The 12,854-nt window shown below is 40.3% G+C and overlaps 1 protein-coding gene across 21 annotated transcripts in view; it reads left to right on the top strand.

The window, feature by feature from the left end:
• Positions 1-12,854, top strand: part of Nrg1 (neuregulin 1) — a 1,084,158-nt gene that overhangs the window by 144,986 nt on the left and 926,318 nt on the right. The gene's annotated exons all lie outside the window — the stretch shown is intronic.

Raw genomic sequence — 12,854 nt, 5'->3', positions numbered from 1 at the left:
CCCCGGGCTACCTTGCCAGCAGAGTCTTGCCCAACACCCGCAAGGGTCCACACAGGACTCCCCATGGGACCCTAAGACCTCTGGTGAGTGGATCACAGTGCCTGCCCCAATCCAATCGCGCGGAACTTGAGACTGCGGTACATAGGGAAGCAGGCTACCCGGGCTTGATCTGGGGCACAAACCCCTTCCACTCCACTCGAGCCCCGGGCTACCTTGCCAGCTGAGTCGCCTGACACCCGCAAGGGCCCACACAGGATTCCACACGTGATCCTAAGACCTCTAGTGAGTGGAACACAACTTCTGCCAGGAGTCTGGTTCGAACACCAGATATCTGGGTACCTGCCTTGCAAGAAGAGAGCTTGCCTGCAGAGAATACTCTGCCCACTGAAACTAAGGAGAGTGCTACCCTCCAGGTCTGCTCATAGAGGCTAACAGAGTCACCTGAAGAACAAGCTCTTAACAGTGACAACTAAAACAGCTAGCTTCAGAGATTACCAGATGGCGAAAGGCAAACGTAAGAATCCTACTAACAGAAATCAAGACCAATCACCATCATCAGAACGCAGCACTCCCACCCCACCTAGTCCTGGGCACCCCAACACAACCGAAAATCTAGACCCAGATTTAAAAACACTTCTCATGATGATGATAGAGGACATCAAGAAGGACTTTCATAAGTCACTTAAAGATTTACAGGAGAGCACTGCTAAAGAGTTACAGGCTCTTAAAGAAAAGCAGGAAAACACAGCCAAACAGGTGATGGAAATGAACAAAACCATACTAGAACTAAAAGGGGAAGTAGACACAATAAAGAAAACCCAAAGCGAGGCAACGCTGGAGATAGAAACCCTAGGAAAGAGATCTGGAACCATAGATGCGAGCATCAGCAACAGAATACAAGAAATGGAAGAGAGAATCTCAGGTGCAGAAGATTCCATAGAGAACATCGACACAACAGTCAAAGAAAATACAAAATGCAAAAGGATCCTAACTCAAAACATCCAGGTAATCCAGGACACAATGAGAAGACCAAACCTACGGATAATAGGAATTGATGAGAATGAAGATTTTCAACTTAAAGGGCCAGCTAATATCTTCAACAAAATAATAGAAGAAAACTTCCCAAACATAAAAAAAGAGATGCCCATGATCATACAAGAAGCATACAGAACTCCAAATAGACTGGACCAGAAAAGAAATTCCTCCCGACACATAATAATCAGAACAACAAATGCACTAAATAAAGATAGAATATTAAAAGCAGTAAGGGAGAAAGGTCAAGTAACATATAAAGGAAGGCCTATCAGAATTACACCAGACTTTTCACCAGAGACTATGAAAGCCAGAAGAGCCTGGACAGATGTTATACAGACACTAAGAGAACACAAATGCCAGCCCAGGCTACTATACCCGGCCAAACTCTCAATTACCATAGATGGAGAAACCAAAGTATTCCACGACAAAACCAAGTTCACACAATATCTTTCCACGAATCCAGCCCTTCAAAGGATAATAACAGAAAAGAAGCAATACAAGGACGGAAATCGCCCTAGAACAACCAAGAAAGTAATCATTCAACAAACCAAAAAGAAGACAGCCACAAGAACAGAATGCCAACTCTAACAACAAAAATAAAAGGGAGCAACAATTACTTTTCCTTAATATCTCTTAATATCAATGGACTCAATTCCCCAATAAAAAGACATAGACTAACAGACTGGCTACACAAACAGGACCCAACATTCTGCTGCTTACAGGAAACCCATCTCAGGGAAAAAGACAGACACTACCTCAGAGTGAAAGGCTGGAAAACAATTTTCCAAGCAAATGGACTGAAGAAACAAGCTGGAGTAGCCATTTTAATATCGGATAAAATCGACTTCCAACCCAAAGTTATCAAAAAAGACAAGGAGGGACACTTCATACTCATCAAAGGTAAAATCCTCCAAGAGGAACTCTCAATTCTGAATATCTACGCACCAAATGCAAGGGCAGCCACATTCATTAGAGACACTTTAGTAAAGCTCAAAGCATACATTGCACCTCACACAATAATAGTGGGAGACTTCAACACACCACTTTCTTCAAAGGACAGATCGTGGAAACAGAAACTAAACAGGGACACAGTGAAACTAACAGAAGTTATGAAACAAATGGACCTGACAGATATCTACAGAACATTTTATCCTAAAACAAAAGGATATACCTTCTTCTCAGCACCTCACGGGACCTTCTCCAAAATTGACCATATAATTGGTCACAAAACAGGCCTCAATAGATACAAAAATATTGAAATTGTCCCATGTATCCTATCAGACCACCATGGCCTAAGACTGACCTTCAATAACAACATAAATAATGGAAAGCCAACATTCACGTGGAAACTGAATAACACTCTTCTCAATGATACCTTGGTCAAGGAAGGAATAAAGAAAGAAATTAAAGACTTTTTAGAGTTTAATGAAAATGAAGACACAAAGTACCCAAACCTATGGGACACAATGAAAGCATTTCTAAGAGGGAAACTCATAGCGCTGAGTGCCTCCAAGAAGAAACGGGAGACAGCACATACTAGCAGCTTGACAACACATCTAAAAGCCCTAGAAAAAAAGGAAGCAAATTCACCCAAGAGGAGTAGACGGCAGGAAATAATCAAACTCAGGGGTGAAATCAACCAAGTGGAAACAAGAAGAACTATTCAAAGAATTAACCAAAGGAGGAGTTGGTTCTTTGAGAAAATCAACAAGATAGATAAACCCTTAGCTAGACTCACTAAAGGGCACAGGGACAAAATCCTAATTAACAAAATCAGAAATGAAAAGGGAGACATAACAACAGATCCTGAAGAAATCCAAAACACCATCAGATCCTTCTACAAAAGGCTATACTCAACAAAACTGGAAAACCTGGACGAAATGGACAAATTTCTGGACAGATACCAGGTACCAAAGTTGAGTCAGGATCAAGTTGACCATCTAAACAGTCCCATATCACCTAAAGAAATAGAAGCAGTTATTAATAGTCTCCCAACCAAAAAAAGCCCAGGACCAGATGGGTTTAGTGCAGAGTTCTACCAGACCTTCAAAGAAGATCTAATTCCAATTCTGCACAAACTATTTCACAAAATAGAAGTAGAAGGTACTCTACCCAACTCATTTTATGAAGCCACTATTACTCTGATACCTAAACCACAGAAAGACCCAACAAAGATAGAGAACTTCAGACCAATTTCTCTTATGAATATCGATGCAAAAATCCTCAATAAAATTCTCGCTAACCGAATCCAAGAACACATTAAAGCAATCATCCATCCTGACCAAGTAGGTTTTATTCCAGGGATGCAGGGATGGTTTAATATACGAAAATCCATCAATGTAATCCATTATATAAACAAACTCAAAGACAAAAACCACATGATCATCTCGTTAGATGCAGAAAAAGCATTTGACAAGATCCAACACCCATTCATGATAAAAGTTTTGGAAAGATCAGGAATTCAAGGCCCATACCTAAACATGATAAAAGCAATCTACAGCAAACCAGTAGCCAACATCAAAGTAAATGGAGAGAAGCTGGAAGCAATCCCACTAAAATCAGGGACTAGACAAGGCTGCCCACTTTCTCCCTACCTTTTCAACATAGTACTTGAAGTATTAGCCAGAGCAATTCGACAACAAAAGGAGATCAAGGGGATACAAATTGGAAAGGAGGAAGTCAAAATATCACTTTTTGCAGATGATATGATAGTATATATAAGTGACCCTAAAAATTCCACCAGAGAACTCCTAAACCTGATAAACAGCTTCGGTGAAGTAGCTGGATATAAAATAAACTCAAACAAGTCAATGGCCTTTCTCTATACAAAGAATAAACAGGCTGAGAAAGAAATTAGGGAAACAACACCCTTCTCAATAGTCACAAATAATATAAAATATCTTGGCGTGACTCTAACTAAGGAAGTGAAAGATCTGTATGATAAAAACTTCAAATCTCTGAAGAAAGAAATTAAGGAAGATCTCAGAAGATGGAAAGATCTCCCATGCTCATGGATTGGCAGGATCAACATTGTAAAAATGGCTATCTTGCCAAAAGCAATCTACAGATTCAATGCAATCCCCATCAAAATTCCAACTCAATTCTTCAACGAATTGGAAGGAGCAATTTGCAAATTTGTCTGGAATAACAAAAAACCTAGGATAGCAAAAAGTCTTCTCAAGGATAAAAGAACTTCTGGCGGAATCACCATGCCAGACCTAAAGCTTTACTACAGAGCAATTGTGATAAAAACTGCATGGTACTGGTATAGAGACAGACAAGTAGACCAATGGAATAGAATTGAAGACCCAGAAATGAACCCACACACCTATGGTCACTTGATCTTCGACAAGGGAGCTAAAACCATCCAGTGGAAGAAAGACAGCATTTTCAACAATTGGTGCTGGCACAACTGGTTGTTATCGTGTAGAAGAATGCGAATCGATCCATACTTATCTCCTTGTACTAAGGTCAAATCTAAGTGGATCAAGGAACTTCACATAAAACCAGAGACACTGAAACTTATAGAGGAGAAAGTGGGGAAAAGCCTTGAAGATATGGGCACAGGGGAAAAATTCCTGAACAGAACAGCAATGGCTTGTGCTGTAAGATCGAGAATTGACAAATGGGACCTAATGAAACTCCAAAGTTTCTGCAAGGCAAAAGACACCGTCAATAAGACAAAAAGACCACCAACAGATTGGGAAAGGATCTTTACCTATCCTAAATCAGATAGGGGACTAATATCCAACATATATAAAGAACTCAAGAAGGTGGACTTCAGAAAATCAAATAACCCCATTAAAAAATGGGGCTCAGAACTGAACAAAGAATTCTCACCTGAGGAATACCGAATGGCAGAGAAGCACTTGAAAAAATGTTCAACATCCTTAATCATCAGGGAAATGCAAATCAAAACAACCCTGAGATTCCACCTCACACCAGTCAGAATGGCTAAGATCAAAAATTCAGGTGACAGCAGATGCTGGCGAGGATGTGGAGAAAGAGGAACACTCCTCCATTGTTGGTGGGAGTGCAGGCTTGTACAACCACTCTGGAAATCAGTCTGGCGGTTCCTCAGAAAACTGGACATAGTACTACCGGAGGATCCAGCAATACCTCTCCTGGGCATATATCCAGAAGATGCCCCAACAGGTAAGAAGGACACATGCTCCACTATGTTCATAGCAGCCTTATTTATAATAGCCAGAAGCTGGAAAGAACCTAGATGCCCCTCAACAGAGGAATGGATACAGAAAATGTGGTACATCTACACAATGGAGTACTACTCAGCTATTAAAAAGAATGAATTTATGAAATTCCTAGCCAAATGGATGGACCTGGAGGGCATCATCCTGAGTGAGGTAACACATTCACAAAGAAACTCACACAATATGTATTCACTGATAAGTGGATATTAGCCCCAAACCTAGGATACCCAAGATATAAGATATAATTTGCTAAACACATGAAACTCAAGGAGAATGAAGACTGAAGTGTGGACACTATGCCCCTCCTTAGATTTGGGAACAAAACACCCATGGAAGGAGTTACAGAGACGGAGTTTGGAGCTGAGATGAAAGGATGGACCATGTAGAGACTGCCATATCCAGGGATCCACCCCATAATCAGCATCCAAACGCTGACACCATTGCATACACTAGCAAGATTTTATTGAAAGGATGCAGATGTAGCTGTCTCTTGTGAGACTATGCCGGGGCCCAGCAAACACAGAAGTGGATGCTCACAGTCAGCTAATGGATGGATCATAGGGCTCCCAATGGAGGAGCTAGAGAAAGTAGCCAAGGAGCTAAAGGGATCTGCAACCCTATAGGTGGAACAACATTATGAGCTAACCAGTACCCCGGCGCTCTTGACTCTAGCTGCATATATATCAAAAGATGGCCTAGTCGGCCATCACTGGAAAGAGAGGCCCATTGGACTTGCAAACTTTATATGCCCCAGTACAGGGGAACACCAGGGCCAAAAAGGGGGAGTGGGTGGGCAGGGGAGTGGGGGTGGGTGGATATGGGGGACTTTTGGTATAGCATTGGAAATGTAAATGAGTTAAATACCTAATAAAAAATGGAAAAAAAAAAAAAGAAAACTAAACAACAGGAGGATTTTGTTGAGATCCTCCTAAGACATCCTATGTCCCCTTGTCCATTTCTTTTGGATTCTCTTTATTTGGATGCAACAGAGTGCAGATACATGAGTTGTTTCCAGTTTTGAAAAATGCAACCCTGTAGGCAGAACAATATCAACTAACTGGACCATCCCTAGCTCCCAGAGACTGAAGCACTAGCCAAAAAGAAGTCATGGAGGAATCCATGGTTCCAGCATTATATGTATCAGAGTATGGCCTTATATGACATCAATGGGCAGGGAGGTCCTTGGTCCTATGGAAGCTTGATGCCCTAGAATAGGGGGATGTTAGAGCAGTGAGGTAGGAGTAGGTGAGTGGGTGGAGGAGCAAAGGGGAGAGAGGTGGGGTGGGGGGGTTGAATGGTTGGTTTGTGGAGGGAGAGGTAACCAGGAAGAGGGATATCATTTGAAATGTGAACAAATAAAATGATTAATTAGAAAAAAATACTGTGAGTGAAGGGAGGATTAGCACTCATACGGAATTTGTGTCAGTTTGTGCTACAGTCTCTCTTAGGTAAGGACTGAGTTGCGTGAGGTTGTTGGGTCTTAAGGTAGGTGCACGGTTGACCTTATGAGGATTAGCCAGTTTTTCAAACCGGTTGTACCATTTCACAGTTTCTCTCCCTGCTCCATGATAGTCCCAGCTGTTATATAATCCTGGCCAGTGATTTAGTTGTATTATCTTTTTAATATTAAAAATATACATAGCAATGTCTCCCTGTGGTTTTAATCACATGTACCAGGCAAATAGCAACATTGAGCTTCTTTTTCTGTATTTCCCACCTCTTTGAGGTGTCTGTCCTGTTGTTTTAAATGTTTGTTTGCATCGTTATTGGTCTCATACACGTGGCTTTTTGTCTTCCCTTTTTAGTGTGGATGATGAGCAGAAACAAGGTTTCAGGATGTACTCAGATCTCTGTTCAAACTCCACCTGCTTTGGCCTTCGATGTGTGGTGAAGGCAGATGTGGACCACCATGCCTGGCTTGTTGTAGGCATTTCTAACATATTACAGATGGATTCCCAACATTTGTATCACTGATATTTTTCCCCCAGTGTGTGATGTGCCTTCTCACTTTTTAAAACTTAACTTTAAAAACGAAGACTTTAAAAATATTGACAAACTCCATCTTAACATTTAATGCTGTTTTTCATTCCACCTTAAAAAAATGTTGCTCATCCTACATTTATGACACTCTTGCCATTGTTTTTGTCTAGGATCTTTAGATATTAACTTACATTTACCATCTTGAGTTAGTTTTCATGGTTATTATGAAGTATGGGTCAAGTTTAATTTTTTTCCATATAGATATCCACTTATTCTAACACATTTGTCAAAAAGATGTTTCTTTCCCCCCATCGAATTGCATCTGGGTTGTTTCCAGTTTATGGCTATTACAAATAAAGCTGCTATAAACATTGATGAATAAGTTTTTGTGTGGACATAAGTTTTTCATTTCTCTGGGATAAATGCCCAGGAGTACAATTACTGGGTCATATGGTAGTTGAATGCTTAGGGTTTTTTTTTTTTTAAAGCAATTGTCAAACTCCTTTCCAGAATGACTCTACCATCTTGTATTCCCACCAGTAAAGGTTCACTTGATCCAGTTTCTCTACAACCTTGCTAGCATTCAGAGTTGTTGGTTTGTTTTATTTTCGATCTTCAGATGGATGTCGAGTGAGTATCTTACTGTGGGTTTAGTTTGTATTTCCTTAGTAGCCAACAAGGTTGGATGTTGAGCATCTTTTCTTATGCTTACTTGCCAGCTGCCTAGTCCCACGGTGGACATGTCTATACATGCCCTTTGTTTGTTTTGTGTACCCTAGGGACGAGTGGTTTGCACAAGTCTCCTCAGTCTGGAGGTTCTTTTTATTCTCTTAGCAGAACCTTCTGTTGGGCAGACATCCTTGGTTTTCGAGTCCAACTTTCAGCCTTTCTGTTACAGAGCTTGCTTTTGGCTTCAAGTATAAAAAGACTTTGCTTAGTCTGTATTTTCTCCTTCTTTCAAAAAGTTTTATAAGTTTATGTTTTACATTTTCTCGCATTATTAATTTGAGTTAATTTGTGTATAAAATCTGAGGCTTTAATTTGAGTTCCCATCTTCTGCCTATGCATGTACCTGATGCAGCACCATTTGTTGAATGGGTTCAGTTATACCTTATTAAAATAATATAAATACATTGTGTTTATATTTGGATCCTTGCATAGTTCTATTAGCCTATTTGTCTATATTTAATCTTCTTTTTTTCTGAGACAGTTTTGCTATGTAGTTTAGTCTGTCCACAAATTCTCTATCATCCTGTCTTAGCCTTCTGGTTGTTAGGACTACAAACATATGCAATGGCACATGATGATGCTAAGATATTTATTTGTCTTTCTTCCCCATGCCATATAATGTGTGATGAAATTGAATAGATTGATTCTTCTTCTTCCTACTTTATAGATCTTTTCCAAAACTCTTGAGCTGTTTGAATTCCTTTGCCATAAATGTCAGAAAAAATTTGTCTATGTATATCAAGTATTTGGCTAGCATTTTTATTGAAAATATGCTAAGTCTATTTGTTTATTTTTTTTAGTGAGTTGACATCATTTCTAATTCACAGACAAACTATGTCTCTATTTTTTAGAACTTTTCTCAGTCTTTCAATGGTGCTTTATAGTTTCAAACAGGCAAATCTTGTATGAGTCTGGATGTACTTATACCTAGATTGTTTTAAAACTCTTTAAGCAACTGTATAATGGTATGATTAGTTTAGGTGTTCACAAATTCATTGCTAATGTGTGTAGATTATAGTTGATTTCTGCATATTTCTCTTGTATCTTGCAACCTTGCTGAAATCAGTGGTTGAATCTAGACTTTTTTGTGGTTGCTTCTGTGGATTTGTGAGGCTTTTCTAAGCAGACATATCTTTTATTTTCTTCTAAGGACAGAAGTATTTCTTCCTTTTTCATTTGTCTTGCCCCAAAACACAGATTTGAACTTCTAATACCGTAATAAATATAAGAGGTAAGATCAGTTATGCTCACCTCATTCTTAGCTTTAGGGGAAAAGCATGCTGTTTCACTAATAAATCCATTAAATAAGAATGTTACCTTTGGAACTTTTAGATTTTTATCAGTGGTCATTGTTATTTGCATGGGTTTTAGCTCTGTAGAACAGACTGGTTTGTAACTCACTATACAGCTCAATTAGGCCTCAAACTCATGGTAATCCCCCTGTCTCAGCATCCCAAGTGCTGGGATTACAACATGAGTTACTATACCTGGATATAGTGAGAAGTTCCATAACTCTCCCTGTTCTTTACATATTTTGTCACCTTGTTTTCTTTTCTCTAAGAGAAAGAAATCATCACGGAAGACAAACAAGCCTGTTACAAGGAAGAGTTTATACCTGATTCTTTCAAACTCTTCATTTAGGGATTATAATTCCCTCAATTATAATATGATTTATTTTATATTTGAGAAGTATTACAGTGATGACCAGTTGTATTGATAGGTAGAAGGATCTGTTTGTCAATGTAATCAATTTTTGTATAGTTCTTTCTTAAAGACAGGAGAAGGAAAATTCTAGAAACTCAAAGAGGAAATGAAAGGATACTAGAAAAGAACAGATGTAGAGATGTCAGCTAAACAGAGCAACCACTTTGAGGTACCATGACACCTGGAGGGAACTCTGATTCACTTCCAAAAGGCAAGCTAGAGGATAGCCAAGTGTTCCCTGCTCAGCACAAAACCAGAGCCCCCATGAGCTTCAAATCTAGTTACAGGTTTTGATGAAAATATGGTTCCTCTGACACAGTAGTTCTCAACCTGTGGGTTGCGTCCCCTTCATGGGTGGAACATCACTGTTCACAGGGGTTACATATCAGATATCCTTCATACCAGATACTCATATTACAATTCATTACAGTAGCAAAATTATAGTTGTGAAGTAGCAACAAAACAATTTTATGGTTGGGAGTCACTACCTCATACATAAGGAACTGTATTAGAGGGTTGCAACATTAGGAAGGTTGAGATCTATTGCTTCTATTGAATGAGTCAGCAGTAGACAAAAATACCACTTTGTTACCTGATCTGCCACACAGGACAGCAACATGGTGCCATTTAAAGAAAGAATTGATTGGTAAAACCCTGAGCAACCCCAGAAGCCCAAGACCAGAGAATGGACAGAGGTTGGGGATCCCCAATCTGGTCTTCCACAAGACCCAGAGAAAGAGTCATCTCTAGAGAGAAGGGTTAAAGAGTGTCTGTCTTCTAAGGGAATAGAAGACAGGAGACAGAAATTGGGTTGAGAATTACACTAGGGAGAGAGAGAGAGAGAGAGAGAGAGAGAGAGAGAGAGAGAGAGAGAGAGAGAGAGAGAGAGAGAGAGAGAAAGGGGGGGGGGAGAGAGAGAGAGAGAGAGAGAGAGCCATGCCTTCGCAGCTAGGAGCAGATCCCATTCACTGAGTAGCCATGAAGATTGATAGGTCCAAGCATGATACTAGAGGGAGGAGCATATTCTAAAGCCACCTATTTGCCATCCGATGCTATAGAGTCCAAGTACTCTGAGCATCATTCCTCTGGTAGCCAGGTGATTGATACTATGGAAACCTTGGAAGGATGTATATGGGTCTTCCATACATTCTCATTGCTGTACTGGAGTGGATTTCCATATACTCAATGCTACCACCCAACCCAGGGGTGTACATCTGAGGATTTGCAGGCGGGTGAAAGAATCTGCCCAGCCCGCAGATTGCAAAGTTAACTATGGCCAGTAGAGGCCTCTGGTACACAAAAAAGGAAACTATCATAGCGAAGACAGCTCTGGTAGACACCATATACTTATCCAATAAAGGCTCAGCAGCAGCATGAACCAAAGATGAGACTACAAATTCAACTAGGCTGCCTCTCTTCCATGTAGATAATGACTGCTGCTCTCCAATTTGTAAAGACTCTTGTATCACCCCACCCATATCCTCTCTTACCTTCCTTCCTTACCATTGGACCGAACTCCTTCTTCCCAGTTCCCTTCCCCAACGTTCATGTAGTTTTTGGTTTGTTTTTGATGCTCTATTGTATTTCATTAGGATTGCTTTCATGAACATGTTGGGAAGGTGTTTCCTTGAGCAAAGGCAACTTACTAATGGCTATACCACTGAGAAATGAGACTTCCCCTTCCCCAATAACCTCTAACTGCCTATAGCTCCTTGATATGGGTTTGACTCATATGACTTCCTCACCAACAACCACTGTAGTGAGATCATGAGCACGGTTGATTTGTCATATCAAGAAGACAATATCTCATACTATATGTGTCCTAGGGGGAGGATGAGCACTCCACACTTTTAAGTAGTTTTACCATTTATGAATTTCTGTATTAACTATATTATGATTATGTCCACCCACATCTTTTTGTTCAATCCCACCTACTGATACATGGGTACCTTACCTTAGCCATACCTGTAGGGGAAAATATTGCTTCCCTCCCAGCTTCTACCAAATGCCAATAGCTTCCTATGTCCTCCTCCCTTATCCATGCTGGCATGTTGACTGCCTTGATTTTGTGTAGGCAATTGTAGTTACTGTGAGTGCAGTAACCATATCACATCTACAAGGCAACATTTCATAGCATCCTGCTCCATCCTCTGGCTCTTAGATTTTTTTCACTTCCTCTTCCATAGTGTTTCCTGAGCACTGACAAAGGTGAGTTGCAGGAAAAGGGTGATGAAAGTTAGAGTTAAACATTCATAGTCACTTGTTCTCAGCATTTTGACCAGTTGTGAGGTGCTGTGTAATGGATATCCACCACAAGAAAAGAAAAACAAAACCAACCAACCAACCAAACAAGACAGAGGCCTCTTTAAGCAAATTGAGGGAAGCCTGACTCTTTGAGCAAATGTGTGAAAATTTAGGAGGAAGTCTGGAGACACGACTATTTTGCAAACTATAGTAGGTCACTCCATGGGACAACCTATGGCTTTACCATTCATGGACATTTGACCAGGTTTACAATATCATCCATCTCCTTTTTGTGGAGAAGAACTCAAACTCAATGAGAAAGTAGTTGATTGCCCTTTAAATGTCATGGAACTATTGCACCAGTTGGCACACTTTGCCTGGCAGTCTGGTGTTATAGCATGCAGGGGTAGCACTGGGCAATGCCATTGATGCCTTTCTTCACTAGCAGGCTGTATAGCACTATGGAAGTTAGCCATCAGGAAGTAGGTTGTTTGGTCAGTTTGAGACTGATTTCCCCATGTCTGTTGCAAAAGTATGTAGTATTATCTTCAGCAATAGCATCTCATTATGAAGTTATTGTGGGTAAGCAGGGCAATGGTAAAATGTGTGTTGTTTTGGAGACCCCCAGGGCCTTCCTGACCAGTAACACACAGGGAGACACCCCGTTCCTGGCACTGCATGTCTTATGTGAACATCATTATCTCACCATTTTCTACCTGCATTTGAACTCCGTTTTACAATATATATTTTGGAGCTAGTTTACTACCTAGCAGATTTTCATAAGGCTTTTTCATACCTTTTTAATTTTGGTTATCCCAGTTCCTGCCTCTGCCTTCTCTCCTGCCTTCCCTGCTCCCATCCCCAGTTAAAACTTCAGCCCCAATATTCTCTCCTTCTTCTGTATCATTCTCATCCTACCTTCCCTTCCAATTACATTTTTAATTGGCTTGT

The sequence above is a fragment of the Mus musculus genome, chromosome 8 (genome assembly GCF_000001635.26).
Source record: "Mus musculus strain C57BL/6J chromosome 8, GRCm38.p6 C57BL/6J".
NCBI classification, from domain to species: Eukaryota; Metazoa; Chordata; class Mammalia; order Rodentia; family Muridae; genus Mus; species Mus musculus.
This window is presented reverse-complemented; position numbering and strand designations above follow the sequence as displayed.